The sequence below is a fragment of the Microcaecilia unicolor genome, chromosome 13, assembly GCF_901765095.1.
Source record: "Microcaecilia unicolor chromosome 13, aMicUni1.1, whole genome shotgun sequence".
In the NCBI taxonomy this organism is placed as follows: Eukaryota; Metazoa; Chordata; class Amphibia; order Gymnophiona; family Siphonopidae; genus Microcaecilia; species Microcaecilia unicolor.
In genome coordinates, this window is record NC_044043.1 from 35,905,826 (window position 1) to 35,923,030 (window position 17,205).

The window sequence follows — 17,205 nt, forward strand, 5'->3', positions numbered from 1 at the left end:
AAGGAGTAAGAGCAGGAGAGATGGCATTAAGAAGGTGGGTGGGAATGGGATCAGAGGAACAGGTGGTACATTTTGAGGAAGAAAGGAGAAGTGTAGTTTCCTCAATAGTAACTTCAGGAAAGGAGGAAAGGGAATGAGGGGAAGGAGAGAGAGGGGAACGGACTAGTGGAGGGAGAGGTGGTGAGGTAGAGAAAGCAAGGTTTATCTTTTGAACCTTGTTGTGAAAGAATTCAGCAAAGGTCTGAGGAGATAATGAAGGGGGAGTTGGGGGAGGGGGCACCTTGAGGAGAGAGTTCAATGTGGTGAAGAGAAGTCGAGGATTAGAGCCAAGAGAGTTGGTCAGTTGGATATAATAGTCCTGTTTGGCACGTAAAAGAGCAGATTGGAAGGAGGTCAGCATGAACTTAAAGTGTAAGAAATCAGCAAGGGCCCGAGATTTCCGCCAGAGGCGTTCGGCGGAGCGGGTACAGGAACGTACCAAGGGCACTCAGTTTTTTATAAGTGGCCTATGCAGAAACTTGTCAAAAGCTTTGTTAAAATCTAAGGGGCCCTTTTACTATGGCGCACAGGTGCCTACACGCATCCAATGCGCATCAAATTGGAACTATCGCCTGGCTACCGTATGCCCCGGGCGGTAATTCCATTTTTTACATGCATCCAACACATGCTGTAGAAAAATATTTTCTATTTTCTACCATGTGGCGCTTACCCGGTAATAATCATCATTTTATGCACGCTGACGATTACCACCCGGTTAGCGCGTAAGATCTTACCGCTACCTCAGTGGGTGGTGGTAAGGTCTCAGGCCAAAAATGGATGCGTGCTGGTTTTAATTTTACCGCACGTCCATTTTCGGCCAGAAAAAAGGGCCTTTTTTCCAGGCGTGCTGAAAAATGGACCTGCGCGTGTCCAAAACATGCGCCTACACCAGCACAGGCCATTTTTTGGCACACCTTAGTAACAGGGCCCCTAAGTACACTACATCCAGTGCTCTCCCTTGATCCAATTGTCTGGTTACCAAGTCAAAGAAATTAATGAGATTTGTATGACAAAACCTACCTTTTACCATCTTCTTTTACAAACTCAAAACAGGGAAAACTCAAACCAGAGAAAACTAGTTCTCAACTCAATTACAGTAAAGTGGCGCTTTTTGCATAGGACAGTGGTTCCCAAACCTGATCCTGAAGGCACCCCAGCCAATCAGGTTTTCCATATATCCGCAATGAATATTCATGAGATAGATTTGCTTGCAGTGGAGGCAGTGCATGCAAATCTCTCTCATGAATATACATTGTGGGTATCCTGAAAACCTGACTGGCTGGGGTGCCTTCAGGATCAGGTTTGGGAACCACTGGCTTAGGAGGAATACTGGTTAAAAGGTTTTTCAGATCATAATGCAATGAAGAATAATTTCAACTGTGATCTTTGTACCCTTATGGGAATGTACGCTGTTGCTGTAAAAACAAAAATTAAAATGAAAGGCTATGTTTAAAATAATTTTAACAGTGGGAAGTGGACCAATGACTCCAGGACGCTGAGACTGTGGTGGTATATAAAGGAGCAAACTTTATTGTAGACGGATTTCAGTGTGTAAGCTGTTGAAGTATTTCAATAGGACGGGCGGTTATCATTCATCGGTAAACAAGTTGTAGAATCTCCTGCCTCTATTTGGCCAGCGACAAACTTCTGAGGCAGGCCTGTGGCCGAAACACAGTACTGTGTCGAGTCTACAATAAAATTTGCCCCTTTATATACCACCACAGTCTCAGCGTCCTGGAATCATTGGTCCACTTCCCACTTTTTTTTATCTGTATCTTTACCTCGTGGGATTTTGTGTTCATCCACTTAGGTGGATAGCCTACCCCGATATAAAATAATTTTAAACAATCCAATGTGTTTTCTCACACGTCTCAAGGCAAGCTGCAGATTTCTACAGCTCAAACAAGGCTGAAATCTTCTCAGTTTTTGAGTATGTACATCCTTAACACAAAGGAAATGATGCAATGTTTAGTATTTTGGATGCCTTGACTCGAATTTCAAGGAGAGCGAAGCATGATGACTTGACGTTGTGTGCTCTAAAATTACAGTTGTGCAAGGATGATTTCTCAGCAATTAAATATTTACTTTCTGCCTTCCTGCCAAAAACGCACATATTCTGTGAGATGTGGGAAGTGAAATCCACATAGAGATAAGCGATGAGTTTAATATTTTCCCCACCATTTTAAAAGCATTATAGTCATCATTGCATACGTATATTACCACCTACGTCCAAAAGAGAAATGGAGTCATTTTTAGTTCAGTGTTACGAGCCTGCACAGAAAGCTTTTAATTCTTTTGTTCTGTATCAGGTGTCTATCACATATGGCTATTGATAGTGTGATTAATATTGCTATTTAGATTTAATTAATAAATTGATTCAGAGCACAATAATTAGTAAAGCATGTCTACATATTATTAGCATCACTAATTATATCATCGCTCACTTTAACTGTTAGAAACGTGCCATCAAGTCGATACTAATGACTGATTAATGATGTGAATTTAAGTCCTTATGACTCAGTCACGTGTGAAATTGTATGTTAAGGTGAGGAAGGGCACAGAATTAAACTTGTCTGAAGCGGTAATTTTATCATGTTAATTACAGCTGGGTAAATGGGAAAAATAGCACCCGATGATAATGTAGGCCTGAAGCACGTACCCTGCGGAGGTTGTTTTTTAAAATTATGTACAGTTTTATTTTAAAATAAAAAAAGACTTTCAATACACTACACTTTTATCCCTATGTTTCCCTGACAGTGATGTGAAAATATCCCACAAACGTTTCTGCTTCAGAAGCCAACAGGATAGTTTTAAGACAGGTGGTGCCAGGATCCTAAAAGTGACCCACTCTGCTGCCAACACACTCTGTATCCTTCCACTCAACCCCACAAAACTGAGTTAGATGATACTTTATACTATATGAAAAGAGGCCATAAGCAAAACCACAACGGAAAAAGAAATAACATAGTAACATAGTAAATGACGGCAGATAAAGACCTGAACGGTCCATCCAGTCTGCCCAACAAGATCAACCCATTTTACATGGTATGTAATACTTTATTTGTATACCCGAGTTTGATTTGTCCCTGCCTTTCTCAGGGCACAGACCATAAAAGTCTGCCCAGCATTGTTCTTGTACTAAAAGTTCTAAAGCCCATCCATATCTATTCAGGCACGATCAGGGCACAGACCACAGAAGTCCGCCCTGCACCGGTTTTACTCTCCATATACCGGTGTCACCTCCCAATCTCCGCTAAGATTCCATGGATCCATTCCTTCTAAACAGGATTCCTTTGTGTTTATCCTACGAAAGTTTGAATTCCATTACCATTTTCATTTCCACCACCTCCTGTGGGAGGGCATTCCACATATCTACCACCGTTTCCGTGAAAAAATACTTTCTGACATTCAGTGGCGTTCCTAGGGGGGGCGGTGGGTGTGGTCCGCCCCGGGTGCACTTTGCTGGGGGGGGGGGGGTGCCGCACACGCCTGTCCTCCGTTGTTCCATGCTTCTTCTCTGCCCTGGAACGGGGGGGTTCCTTTGCGGGGGTGTCCTTTCGCCGGGGGCGGGGGTCCGCGCTGCACCCGGGGGGCAGGGTGCATCGGCGATCCGCCCCGGGTGCCAGCCCCCCCAGGAACGCCACTGCTGACATTACTCCTGAGTCTGCCCCCCCCCCCTTCATCCTCAATTCATGTCCTCTAGTTCTACCACCTTTCCATCTCTGGAAAATTTTGTTTGTGCAGACGGGAGAAGAACCCCTATGAAAGTGTAAATAAAAATCATAAAGCAAGGGTTAAACAATGGCCATCAAAAAAAGAAAAAGAATCCCAGCGAGAAGTGACAAAGTCAGAGTTTATTGAAGAAAGGTTCAAGTACAGGACTCAACACAGAGCCATGTTTCAGTGGATGACCCGCCTGCTTCAGCAGTCATATAATCTACATATAAACAAACTGTAAAAGTATAAAAATATGTATATAATTCTTCTGCTACAATTTGACATGTCTAGTGCTTTTGACATGGTGGATCATGAACTCCTGCTTCATCTACTGGATTCTTTCGGTATAGGAGGGCCAGTTTTGCTTTGGTTCAAGGGTTTCTTGACTTCAAGGTCCTATCAGGTCATGGTGAACTCCCACACTTCAGAACCGTGGAATGCTTCCTGTGGGGTCCCTCAGGGCTCTCCCCTTTCACCTACACTGTTCAATATTATGATGATGCCGTTAGCCACAGCACTTGCAAACCTAAACCTCAACCCTTTCATCTATGCGGATGATATTACAATCTACATCCCTTTTCAATCCTCAATATCAGAAGTTGCCAACCTCATAGATGCATGTTTCACCACTTTAGAACACTGGGCCAAGGTGTTCAGATTCAGGCTCAACAGGGAAAAAACTCATTGTCTCATCCTCTCGTCCACGTACGCTCATGTATCTGACACAATGCTTCCAGTTCTGGGCTCGGCCCTCCCGATTGCCAACAGCCTGAGACTTTTAGGGGTACATCTGGACTCACATCTCCAGCTGGTTGATCATGTACACTTGGTCACCAAAAAAATGTTCCAGGCAATGTGGAGACTTCGGCGCATCAGATACCTCCTTCCCAGAGACTTGTTTCGTACCCTTGTCCACTGGCTTGTCCTATCCCATCTGGATTATTGTAGTGGTATTTACGTGGGTTGTCAGGCCTCCTTATTGAAAACGTTCCAAACGGCTCAGAACACTGCGGCGAGGCTCATCCTTAGAGTAAGGCGTTTCGAACATGCCGAACCCCTGCGCTTTAAACTTCATTGGCTGCCTGTACATGAGCGCATTGCTTTTAAGATCTGCTCTCTAACACATAAAATCATCTATGGGACTGCACCGGAATACATGCTCCCCTTGATCGACCTTCCGCCTAGAAATGCCAACCCTGCCGCTCGGTCATATCTCCACCTCCATTTTCCGAACTGTAAGGGAGTCAAGTACAAGAAAATCTTCGCCTCGTCCTTCCGTTACTGGAGTCCCAAACACTGGAATACGTTACCTCATCACCTTAAAACTCAAGAGGATCATGCCCTTTTTAAGAAGTTGTTAAAGACATTCCTCTTTGCTAAGACTTACCCCTCATCTTACTATGTTGATTAATGTATCCCTTGTCCCCTACCCTACCTAGTTCACTCTGTTAGATGCTTGCCTAATCTTTAAGTTTGTACTCTTATTTAACTTACTGTAAGCCACATTGAGCCTGCACAAGTGGGAAAATGTGGGATATAAGCAACAAATAAATAAAAATAAATAAATAAATACATACAATTATATACATACACAAATGCATATTAAGCTAAAATGCAATGAGTGGTGTGTGGCATGTGAAGCACTTGTCATGTGGCTATTTCAGGGGGAGGGGGGGGAGAGCACTTACCGCCACCCATTGAGGTGGCAGTAAGGGCTCCCACACTAACCCGGCAGTAACTGGGCAGTGCATGGCACTGCCCAATTGCTGCTGGGTAAACACCGATACTACAAAAATAAAAATATTTTTGTAGCGCCGGAATGGTGCATGCTGGGGGTGGGAACTACTACCACTTAGTAAAAGACCCCCTAAAAAACATACATATTCAGAATCTAATTTACAAAAGATATATTCTAAATAACTAACAATCAAACAGGGGTGTAAAGAGGAAAGAGGCCTCACACTGACAATATTATGAAGCTCTGTTTTAATTCTCTTTCTCCCCCAACAAAAGAAATCAATGGAGGGTGTAGGCGAGTGAATTCCCTCACAGAAGTTATCAGAGGTTTGCCACTACTTAAATCCTCTTCTCTTCCCCTGGCCATTTCCCTTCAGCAGTGGTGTGCTGGTAAATTTTTAACAGGCTCTCTCCCTGGTCCACCTCTGCGCCGCCCCAAAATTGCAGAGCTGGCTATAGCCTGGGGGGGGGGGGGGGGGGGGGGGGGGGGCGGCAATGCATTACTCTCTCCAGGAAAAAAAAATTAAATGATCCCAGGTTCCAATCTAATTCATGTTTAATGTGGGATAAAATGCCATAAATAAGTAAATAAATATAAACTTTTAATGCTGAACACCCGATTCTCAAAGTGAACATATTGCAAACACTATAATGAAAATAAAATGATTTTTTTTTCTACCTTTGTTGTCTGGTGACTGTTTTTCTGATCATGCTGGCCCAGTATCCGATTCTGCTGCTATCTGTCCTCTGAACTCCGTTTCCAGGGCTTCCTTTCCATTTATTTCTTTCCTTTCTTCTTCATTTCTGGTCCTCAACTTCTGCCTATTTTCTTCATCCATATGCAGTTTTTCTCCTCTCTTCCTTTTCCCTCATCTCATCTCCTTCCTCACTCTTCCCTCCCCTCCATCCATGTCCAGCATTTCTTCTCTCTCCCCTCCTCTCCCCTGCCCTCCATCCACCCATGTCCGGTGACCCTCCTCTCCCCTGCCCTATATGCACCTATATATCTAGCGACCCTTCTCTCCCCTTCCCTGCATGCACCCATACCCAGTAACCCTCCTCTCCCCTGCCCTCCATCCACCTATACACAGCGACGACCCTTCTCTCCCCTCCATGATCCACCCATGCCCAGCGACTCCCTAGTTCTCTCCCCTGCCACCCCCTCCCGAGTTGTTAATAGAATTCTCCTCCCTCCCGTCACCGATCTGACTCCTTTAATTCTTCGGGGCAGGCAGTATTGCCTGCCCGCTGTAAGCACTGACTCAGTCCCCTGCTGGCGCTGCCGGTTCGCGCTTCAAAATGGCCGCCGAGACTTACAATGGCAAAGTCTCGCAAGGCTGCCTCTGGAAGTCTCAGTGGCCATTTTTAAAGCGCGAACCTGCAGCGCCAGCGGGGGAGAGTCAGCACTTGCAGCCAGTGTTGCCAGGTGGGCGGTTTTACCGCCCAATTGGGCGGTTTTCCGATTTCCCGCGGCGGGTTGTGGTTTTTTGGGCTTCTTTTTTGGTTATTGGGCGGTTTTTTTGGCGGTTTTTTCAGCCGCAGGGGGCGGGGTTAGTGACGTTTTGGGCGAGGCCGATGACGTTCTGGGCGGGGCCGATGACGTGGGAGACGGGGCCGATGACGTTCTGGGCGGGGCCGATGACGGGGAGGTGGGGCCGATGACGTGGGGGGCGGGGTTGATGACGGCGGGGGCGGGGGTGATGACGCGGGGTTGGGGGTGTTGGGGGCGGGGTTTGAGTTTGGGCGGGTTTTGGGCTGGATTTAGGCTGTTTTGGGTGGGAAAAAAATTTTCCACCTGGCAACCTTGCTTGCAGCGGGCAGGCAAGACTGCCTGCCCCGAAGAATTTGTCGGGTCGGTGATGTGAGGGAAGAGGGAGGGAGGAGAGCTGGCTCGCGGGTCTCAACAACCGGCTCGCAAGAGCCGAGCAAAGTTAACAAGCGGCTCTTGCGAGCCGGTGCGAGCCGGCTCCAGCACACCACTGCCCTTCAGTGGCATTTGTAGAAATAGTAACATCTTGAAGAAATTTAGGCAGGGCTCTACTCCACCTCCTGCCGAAGCTATCTATTATCATGGAGGCACGTGAGGGACAGGGCCACTGCAGGGTCTGTGAACACTGGCTATCAGGCCCCAAACTGACTTTTTCTGAGGTGACCTACTCAAGAGGACATAGGTATGACAGCAGGCCCAGATGATAGTATCACCCTGGTGAAAATTTGGTGCTGGAGGCAGTTGCCTATTGCAAAAACCAGTCCTGGTCCTACATTGGAAGTTCTTACTGAGGAACACTTCATATCACATGGGATGGCAGTTGAAGAAGGGCATTTGAACTATCTGGTGCACTGCTTGACATAGTACCTGGAGTTCCTTGGTTAGCTGCTGCTTTTGTACGAGTTATGTTTGGTGGCATGCACCCTACTTTGAACTAGGGGTATGCAGATGAACTATTTCTTTTTTTTTTTTAGCTTCTCTTGTCCTTTATGACTTTTTGTTAAAGGTTTTTTATTTATTTCAGAAAGAATATCATCAATAGTGCAACCTAATGTTCAAATAAAGCACCTTATTGATGACACAGATACTCCCCTATACCCAAAGGTTTTTTTGAGATGACATTTTAACCTGAAATGACAGAACCCCCTTCTGTCATTTCAGGTTAAAATGTCATCTCAAATGAATTGTATGGTTGGAGGATGGATCTTCCAACGTAGGACATTGTACACTGGTACACCGGTTGATTATCACAAATAGAGTTTATTGAATGGGTAGCTGGGATCCAATATGTGTAACAGTGCAGCTTGTTCCAGTTTCCCAATAGAAGGTATATTGGTGCTCCAGAGCCCAGTGTAATATATATATATATATGTGTGTGTGTGTGTGTATATATATGTATAAAATAAAAATGCTCAAGACTAGTGTTCTTCACATCCTGTAGAGTCACCACACAAACAAAAGCCCATCTTGATTTAAACAAGGTGTCTAGCAGTGGAAGGACTGGGTGTGCTATTCCTGAGGTGATGGTCACGATTTGAATATTTTTATTTGAAGTTAAGAAGACAGGTTGCCTGCTCTGGCCAGTCCAGGAACCTCTTCTGTGTCCTGCCTACTGAAGTAACTTACTGTTTCCTTGTAGGCAGGACGTAACAGAGACAGCCTGTATTAATCGTTGCCCGCCACAGCCCCTGAGCAACAACACAGACACTGCTGTCTAGATGACACCAACCGGCGCCTATTTTATAAAAGTCTGCTCCCCCTGAGATCAAAACCTGGCTACGCCTCTGTTTAGAACCTGTCAAATGTCCATTTTAAACCCTGAGAAAATACATTTCAAAGGTATTTATGTGACTAAACCTGGATTTACCAATATAAAAATAGTTTATCAAAATTGTCCCTACTCAGTACAAGAGAAAACATGCATACTGCTTTACAACTAGCCTACTTTTACTTATGAAAGAAATGGAGATCGTGTTGAGCTAGGGCAGTGATTCCCAAAACTGGGGAAGGTTTTCAGGATATCCACAATTAATATTAATAAGCTTGATTTGCATGCACTGCCTCCTTGGTTCCCCTTAGTGAGTGAGGGGAAGGAACATTCACAGGTACTTTCATATCATAACTGAATATTCAAAGGGAAATTCTGCTGGCATTTTCACTTTGAAAACGGTAATGAATAGAAATAAAACAAAACAAACAAAAAAAAGAGAATAACTTTTTTATTGGACTAATAGTACATTTTCTTGACTAGCTTTTAAAGCCAATATCTTCTTCTTCTTTGAAAGCTAGTCAAAAATGTACCATCTCTTTTTTTTTTTTTTATTTTGTTTTATTTCTGTTCATTAACTTTAAAAGTGGACTAACACAGCACCACACCATTTTACCCTTTGAAAATAAACTGCAGCTGAATCCATGGACATGCAAACAGCTGAAAATGACCCCGGTCATAAGTTTTCTAATGTGGGAAAACTCTTTCTGATCATCTAATGATCAGAAGCATAAAGAAATAGTGATATTGCCTGAGGAATTAGGTGCCAGATTCAGGTTGTGCTGTTCTAAGAACCGTACAGATGCCTTGGCAGATTGTCATTATATCAGCCCTACTAAGTTAAAGGAAGGCGCTACAACTTGGCTGAGCTCTTCCAGAAAAAGCAGTGCTTCTGAGAATTAGCAATGGAATGTGGGGGGGGGGGGTGAGGATGTTTTAGGTGTTGGGGAAGGTGATTGGATGAAGTAGGAGTAGAGAAGTTTGAGTGGGGAAAGGAGCTGAAGGGAGTAGTCAGCTGAAGAGAGGAGAATCTTGTGAAATTTTCCGTTTAAATTAATTATTAAGATTGCCCACCCACTCACCACGTAGGTTTGGGATGGTTAGAGAGTTTTAGGGTCTTGTATTATTGTAGGTTTTGTCGCAGCTTAAGAGTTTGTGATAGAAGTTAGAAGAAGTGAGTTGTGATTGTTAGAAGTGTAGGCGGTAAGGCATGTGCGATACTGCTGTGCTTTTAGGTTAAAAGAAAGGGGGGTTGAAAAATAATTGAAATTATTTGCAGTCTTGCGTTACTGCAGACTGTGAAGAGATGAGTTATGTATTGAATGTATGGACTAGTATGACACCATCTGGTCCTATTCAGTTATTTATGTTCATTTATTCTTAAAAGTTTTATTTATAATAATAGATTTATTTATTTGTTGCATTTGTACCCCACATTTTCCCACCTATTTGCAGGCTCAATGTGGCTTACATAGTACCGTCAAAGGTGATTGCCCAGTCGGTTGATAACTAATACAGGTTGTATAGTGATCGAATGAGGTATATGTGGAGGATCGGAAGGGATGAGGATTGCGTGATGTCCAGTACGATCATTAGTCATGTTATGTTCCTGGGTGAAGAGGTTTACGTGGGGTCGTTGCGGTAGGCCTTTTTGAAGAGGTTGGTTTTTAGTGATTTCCTGAAGTTCAGGTGGTCATGGATAATAATAAAGCTGCGGCCAAGATTTGCCACCTAATAGTTGTCAAGTCTGAGTTATTGTGATTCATTTATGCTTTGTGATTTATGTTCTGAATGGGGAAGGTGTGAATGCCTAAGTTATTAATGCCCATGCAGGATCTGGCATTAACAGTGCCATAATGTACTGTGCTGCACCCTGTAGGAAGTTCAAATGAAGTTGCTGAAGCATTACTTGCTATGTTTAAAAGGCTATAAAAAATGTCTTTGTTTGTAGACTTTAAGACAAAAAAAAAGATGGTTAATTACAGAGCAAGACTGACAGCTCGGCAAATGCTATAAAATCTTCTTTGAACTTGCACGTATTTACTTCTTACTGTCTTTAATGCCTTAAGTGCTATGTTGTTGCTGCTTATATCTGTCAGATATTCAGGATGTCTAGTGTTAAAATTCCCACCGTACAATCCACATCCATAAATCAGCCTGGATCCTTAACAGTGTCTTCTAGCTTCTTATTGTGTGCTACTGCCCTCCTGTGTGGGCAAACTGCAAAAAGCAGCTCAAGAACTGGAAGATACATTTTTAAAAAAAGAGAGAGAAAAAGAAGCAGCAGCTGTGCATTTAAACATTCAGGGGGATAATTTTATAAAGCATTTTCCATGTGTGAAAGAGTTTTTTTTATAAAAACTGTGCGGAGGTAGACATACATAAAAGGTAGGTGCATGGAATGTTAAGACCCTTCCCGCTGGAGGTGGTGGAGGTGAACATGGTAACGGAAGTCAAACATGCGTGGGATAAACACTAAGGAATCCTGTTTAGAAGGAATGGATCCACGGAATCTTAGCAGAGATTGGGTGGCGACGCCGGTAATTGGGAAGCAAAACCAGTGCTGGGCAGACTTCTAACGTCTCTGCCCTGAGAATGGCAAGGACGAATCAAACTCGGGTATACAGTATCACATACCTTGTAAAGTAAGTTTATCTTGTTGGGCAGACTGGATGGACCGTACAGGTCTTTATCTGCCGTCATTTACTATGTTTATTATGTTACTCTTTGGGGTTCTAAATGGAATGTTGCTACTAATTGGAATTCTGGAGCCTTGTAACTCTTTAAGATTCCAGAATCTTCAGAACTTTTCAGAAAGGCAAGGACAAATCAAACTCGGGTATACATATAAAGTATCACATACCATGTAAAATATCTTGTTGGGCAGACTGGATGGACTTTACAGGTCTTTATCTGCCATCATTTACTATGTTACTATCCTGCCCCTCCACTCAACTCACTAAGCGCATTCTGTCATGAACTGCGTCTACATTCTAAAGCGCGCAGTTCAAAATGAATGTGCACAGTTCAAAAGGGGCATGGTTATGGGCAAGAAACTGGGCATTCCAAAATTTATGCGTGTAGTTATAGAATGTGAGCCAGTGCATGTAAATCTATGTGCCAGGATTTACGCCAGGTTTTTGTTGGTGTAAATGGGTGTGTGTAGATTTAGGCACTATAAGAGTATTCTATATACCACGCCTAAATCTTATAGAATAAGCTTAGTTGAAACTGTGTTCCGAGTGGATTTTTTAGGCGCCAAATGTTTCAGCACTATCTACTCAGATCTCAAGGTAACATAGAGGGGCATAATCGAAAGGTCGTCCAAATCTGAATTTGGGCGCCCTCATGAAGTCAGCCAAAATCAGGTAGGTATAATCAAAAAATAATATGGACACCCTTAGACATTCCATTATCACGGTTGAAAATGCCCAAATCAGGGACGCCCAAAATATAGAAAAAATACGGCAGTTATGTGAGAAACGCATTTTTGTTACTGTACTTTATACTTCTCAATGTTCCTTATATTTAATAATTTTCCCCGTACCTGGATGTCCGCAACTACATGCACTGTACTTGCGGGACATGCAGCTATGGGAAATATAAGGAACATACATATTTTATTGTGTATATATGAAGTTCACACACTTGATAATAATCCATATATGGAAAACTCCGCACGTAGGCCCCGCACACATGACGACAGTCCATGAAAATTCATGTGTCACTGCCATCCATGTGTGGAGCCATTATAGATGCCAAGACGTGCACATACTGACCTGTCCATATGTGGGATGGTCATCCATATATGGAGCTATGCTTAGGGGCAAGTTAGCTCTCTGAAAATGTAATTGAACAGGACCAAATTTGACTTGAGGGGGACGGGACTGTGGAAAAGTCATACTGAATTTGAAAATGGGCCACGTCAGACCTGTATTCCAGAGAAATAAGATCCCCATGGCCCAATGCATTTCTATGGGAGTGGCAGTTCCAATTGCTACAAGAAAGGAATGTAATAGTTAAGGAATTGCTTCCTTCAAAGCGCCCCTCTCCTTTCACCTTAGTCTCAGAAACACACAGAGCCAACACATATATGCTCACATCCACACAGATATAAATGTCCTCCCTTTGGACATCTTCAGATATGTCATCCAGGTTTTTTTAATTTAAGGGAAAATATCCTTTTTTTTATGAGCCTATGACCGACACACATAATAATGAGAGAAACCATTTCCAGCCTATTAGTCAGTCTGGACACATGGGGGTGCTAAAGAGATAGAAAGACTTTGCTGATCTCCTCTCTGTTTCCCTGCTGGTTAAATCTGTTATGGGAATTTAGTTTGTGTGGCACTACTTTAGAAGCCATTTTACAAAGGCACGGTAGGGTTACCGCATGGGTAGTGTGTGGCAAAACAGCACTACATGGCACACCGCAGTGCCCTGCAGTAGTTCTGTGCTTGCTATGTGGCGTTTCCTATGCCAGAAAATATTTTTCTATTTTCTAATGGGGGGGGGGGGGGGGGAGGCAGTAAGTGTGCCTGACAGTAATTGGCCATCAGCGCGTGCTGTCCAATCGCACCCAAACTATTGCCTGACACTTTTTACTGCAGCTTTGTAAAAGGGCCCCTTAAGCACATGTCATGCAAAGACTTTCGCATGTATCTCAGAAGCCAGCCAAAGATGTTAAGGGTTATCTACTCTTTTAAAATTATTATTTTATATTTATTGAATTTGGAGTGGAGGAGTGGCCTAGTGGTTAGAGCACCAGTCTTGAAATCCAGAGGTGGCCAGTTCAAATCCCACTGCTGCTCCTTGTGATCTTGGGCAAGTCATTTAACCCCCCATTGCCTCAGGTACAAGCTTAGATTGTGAGCCCACCAGGGACAGAGAAATATGCAGAGTACCTGAATGTAACTCACCTTGAGCTACTACTGAAAAAGGTATGAGAAAAATCCAAATAAATAAATATTACAATCATATTACAATCACAATAATATTTGTGAATAAGGTAATACACAAAATAAACATATAAAGGAAAAGTTAGGGCCTATTTTATCAAGCCAATGGAGGCCATTCAAAGTGAATAGGTTTTGTCAGAATTACCACAATGGCAGCAGCTATCATGGCTTGATAAAAGAGGACCTTAAAGTCATAACTTCAACTGAGAAGAGACGGCTGAGGGGAGATGTAAGAGGTTTATAAAATAATGAGTGGAATGGAATGTGTGGACGTGAATTGCTTGTTTACTCTTTCCTAAAATACTAGGACTAGGGGGCATGCAATGAAGCTACTAAGTAGTAAATTTAAAACAAATCGGAGAAAATATTTCTTCACTCAACATGTAATTGCCAGAGAATGTGGTAAAAACAGTTAGCAGAGTTTTAAAAAGGTTTGGATAACTTCCTAAAAGAAAAGTCTATAAGCCATTATTATGATGGACTTGGGAAAAACCAGCACTTGTTTCTAGGATAAGCAACATAAAATGTATTGTACTGTTTTGGGTTCTTGCCAGGTACTTGTAACCTGGATTGGCCACTGTTGGAAATAGGATATTGGCTTTGATGGCCTTTTGGTCTGTCCCAGGATGGCATCACTTGTGTTCTTATGTTCTTATGAATAAATAAATAAGATACAGATCAATATTCAGTGAGACAGACAGCATATAATGTGAAATGTCTAATTTAAACTGTTTCAAATTATAAGTATGTTCAATGGCGCTATTTGTTTAGTCTGTACTAGAACATAGTAACATAGTAAATGACGGCAGATAAAGGCCTGTATGGTCCATCCAGTCTGCCATTCGTGTGGTTGCCAGTACCTATTTTTTCTCTCTAACTGTAGCTGCTCTTTGTTGCCCCCTATAACTTGCTGACCTAGGTGGCTGCCTAGTCTTGCCTAATGGTTGGGGCAGCCTTGCATAACCTCTAAACTCTGATTGCATTATATGGGAACAGTGCAACAGGAAAGTAACATTCATTAATAAAACACTTCAGGCCATTAAGTATTAAAAAAAACCCAGGGCTGTACCTGAATATTTGTTCTCGATTCGATTCAGCCCCAAATAGTGCCCCGAACACATTATTCGTATTCAGCCAAATATTGATTTAAATTTAATTACAAATAATAATTACAAATAATCCAGGGCTCTATTGTCCTAAATCCTACTGAAATAAACACTTGCTCTCTGGTTTCACTTTTCTTCTTTTATTATTTGTTATGTTAATGCTCAATGCCCATTATTTGTATTCGGTATTCGTTTTTCGACTAATATTTTTCATTATTCGGATTTGGACGAATAGTAAAATATGCTATTCGGCGCAGCTCTATAAAATAATCAAACTACCTGCACTGCTGCAAAGTCCATGAATAGTTTTTGCCTACAGGGTTTCCATTAATTAATTAAATGTATTTAATTACATGTGTACCCTGCACTTTCCTCACACATAGCAGGTTCAATGCGGCTTACATAATAAATGGAGTTAAAAAGTCTTCAAGAAGAGTAATAAGTTGTAGTAAACAAAGTAATAACGGATTTTAAGGATATGTAGATTGAACAAGGAGAGGTAAGCAAGATACGATGATCAAAAGGAGAGAAATTGGGAGGGGTAATAGGAAGGATGGATAGGAAAAGGTAGAGCATAAGCATAAGGAGATCAGGAGACTTCCTATGGAGTTTTGCTTTGCATATTGCAAAGCTGAACCTGCTTTTGGGGCTGATAGCATTTTTGTTAGGAAAAAGAACCTCATACTTTTGATTCGTCAAAAATATATGTGTATCTCCCTCCCCTAATCCAACCCAGTCCCAAGAATATCTCCTCCATCCCACAGGCACAAGTAGGTGTGTTTGGAACAGGATGGATAATAAAAATCCCACGTTATTCCTGGAATGGATTTCTATTACTGTACTCCTCATGTACCAGTTACATTCTTGGAGTATTCTTATAGTAGAATATACAACTAGTATTCCATTATCCACTGAATTGTATTATTAGAATGTAGTAGTAAAATATGCATGGGATGCATAAAAAAATACACACATCTCTGCACTAAAGAAACAGATTTTTAAGCATGAAAAAGTAATTTGCCAGATTTTCAAAGCCATCTGTTTTCAAAGTCTACCTTCCTTCTTGTTTACCACAGGCTGTCTCTCTGTTTTAACAACCTCCAGTGGGATTTCACACACCTCATTATGCAAAATCACTGCTTATGCATTCACTCCGGTGCTTGTGTAACTAATCTGTACTGACAATATCTTCTATGGAAGATGGCAGCACTCCTCCTTCAGAAGCTTCGGGATCAAAAACAATAGCAGCGATCATCATAGCAAGGACAATGAACAACCCTCAGGGTATCACTCTTATGATATATAGGTCAAGCCTGAGATTCGACGTAAAACTGTAAAAAAAAAAAAATTCTTTCCAGCTTACACTATGCAAGGTTTATGAGCAACACTTTAGTTTAATGGTTTGAAATTCATGCTGTATAACCTTTTCACAACTGTTTGCAAAAGCAATGCATATTACACCAGACTATTAGGGGCCCTTTTACTAAGCCCCATAGGCATCTATGTGCATCAATTTTGAGTTACCACCCGGCTACCAGGTGGCCCTTGCGGTAATTTCATTTTGACACGTGTCTGCTACGCGCGCCAGAAAATATTTTTTATTTTCTGGCGTGCGGGAGGTAATCGAGCAGTAATCGGCATTTTATGTACGGAGACCACTACCGCCCAGTTACCGCGTGAGACCTTACCGCTAGGTCAATGGCTGGTGGTAAGGTCTCAGACCCAAAATGGACATGTGGCAATTTTTATTTTGCCGCACGTTCATGTTCATTACGCACACCCAAAAATAAAAAATATTTTTCAGACGCTTGTATCGGATGCGCGTCAAAAATGAAATTACCATGAGAGCCATTTGGTAGTCAGCTGGTAACTCCATTTTGGTGTGCTTTGGGTGCGTGTAGATACTTACATGGCTTAGTGAATGTCCATAATGGAAGAGATAAATAAATGTTCTCCGATATTCGAAAATACATTTAGAAGCATTTAATAAAAAGATGCACTGCAAACATCATAGACCTTTAAGATAAATGTCTCCACCAATCGGAAATACACTACAGAAATTGCGCAATGGTGGTAGTGTTCCCTGAATTGAGAAAATATCCATAGCAAAGGCAGGATGTTCCCTCCATGTGCAAAACATACATATACACCTCTGCACATGGAAGGACATTTCTCATTGTGTACAGCAATGTCACTGCACAGAGAGCCCAATTTCTCTCTGGAGGAGTCTGAGCTCCTGGTCCTCCTGAGAAATATTTCAGCACCACCACTGCCAACTGCCGCCCCACAATGTCTCCATAAGGGCATAGAGATCTATCAGGAACAGCCTAAAAAGTTGAGTGTGAACCAGTGCCTCCCAACATCACATCGCTAGGCATGTGCAAGTACCAT

General features: G+C 42.5%; 1 long non-coding RNA gene across 1 annotated transcript in view; it reads left to right on the forward strand.

Moving 5' to 3' along the window:
- The window catches only part of LOC115456849, a 58,575-nt gene extending 42,245 nt beyond the window's left edge, over positions 1 to 16,330 (forward strand). The window contains exon 3 of the long non-coding RNA XR_003939931.1: positions 15,891 to 16,330. This is a non-coding gene — a long non-coding RNA (uncharacterized LOC115456849). The remainder of the gene's footprint in view (positions 1 to 15,890) is intronic.
- Positions 16,331 to 17,205: the final 875 nt, after the last annotated feature.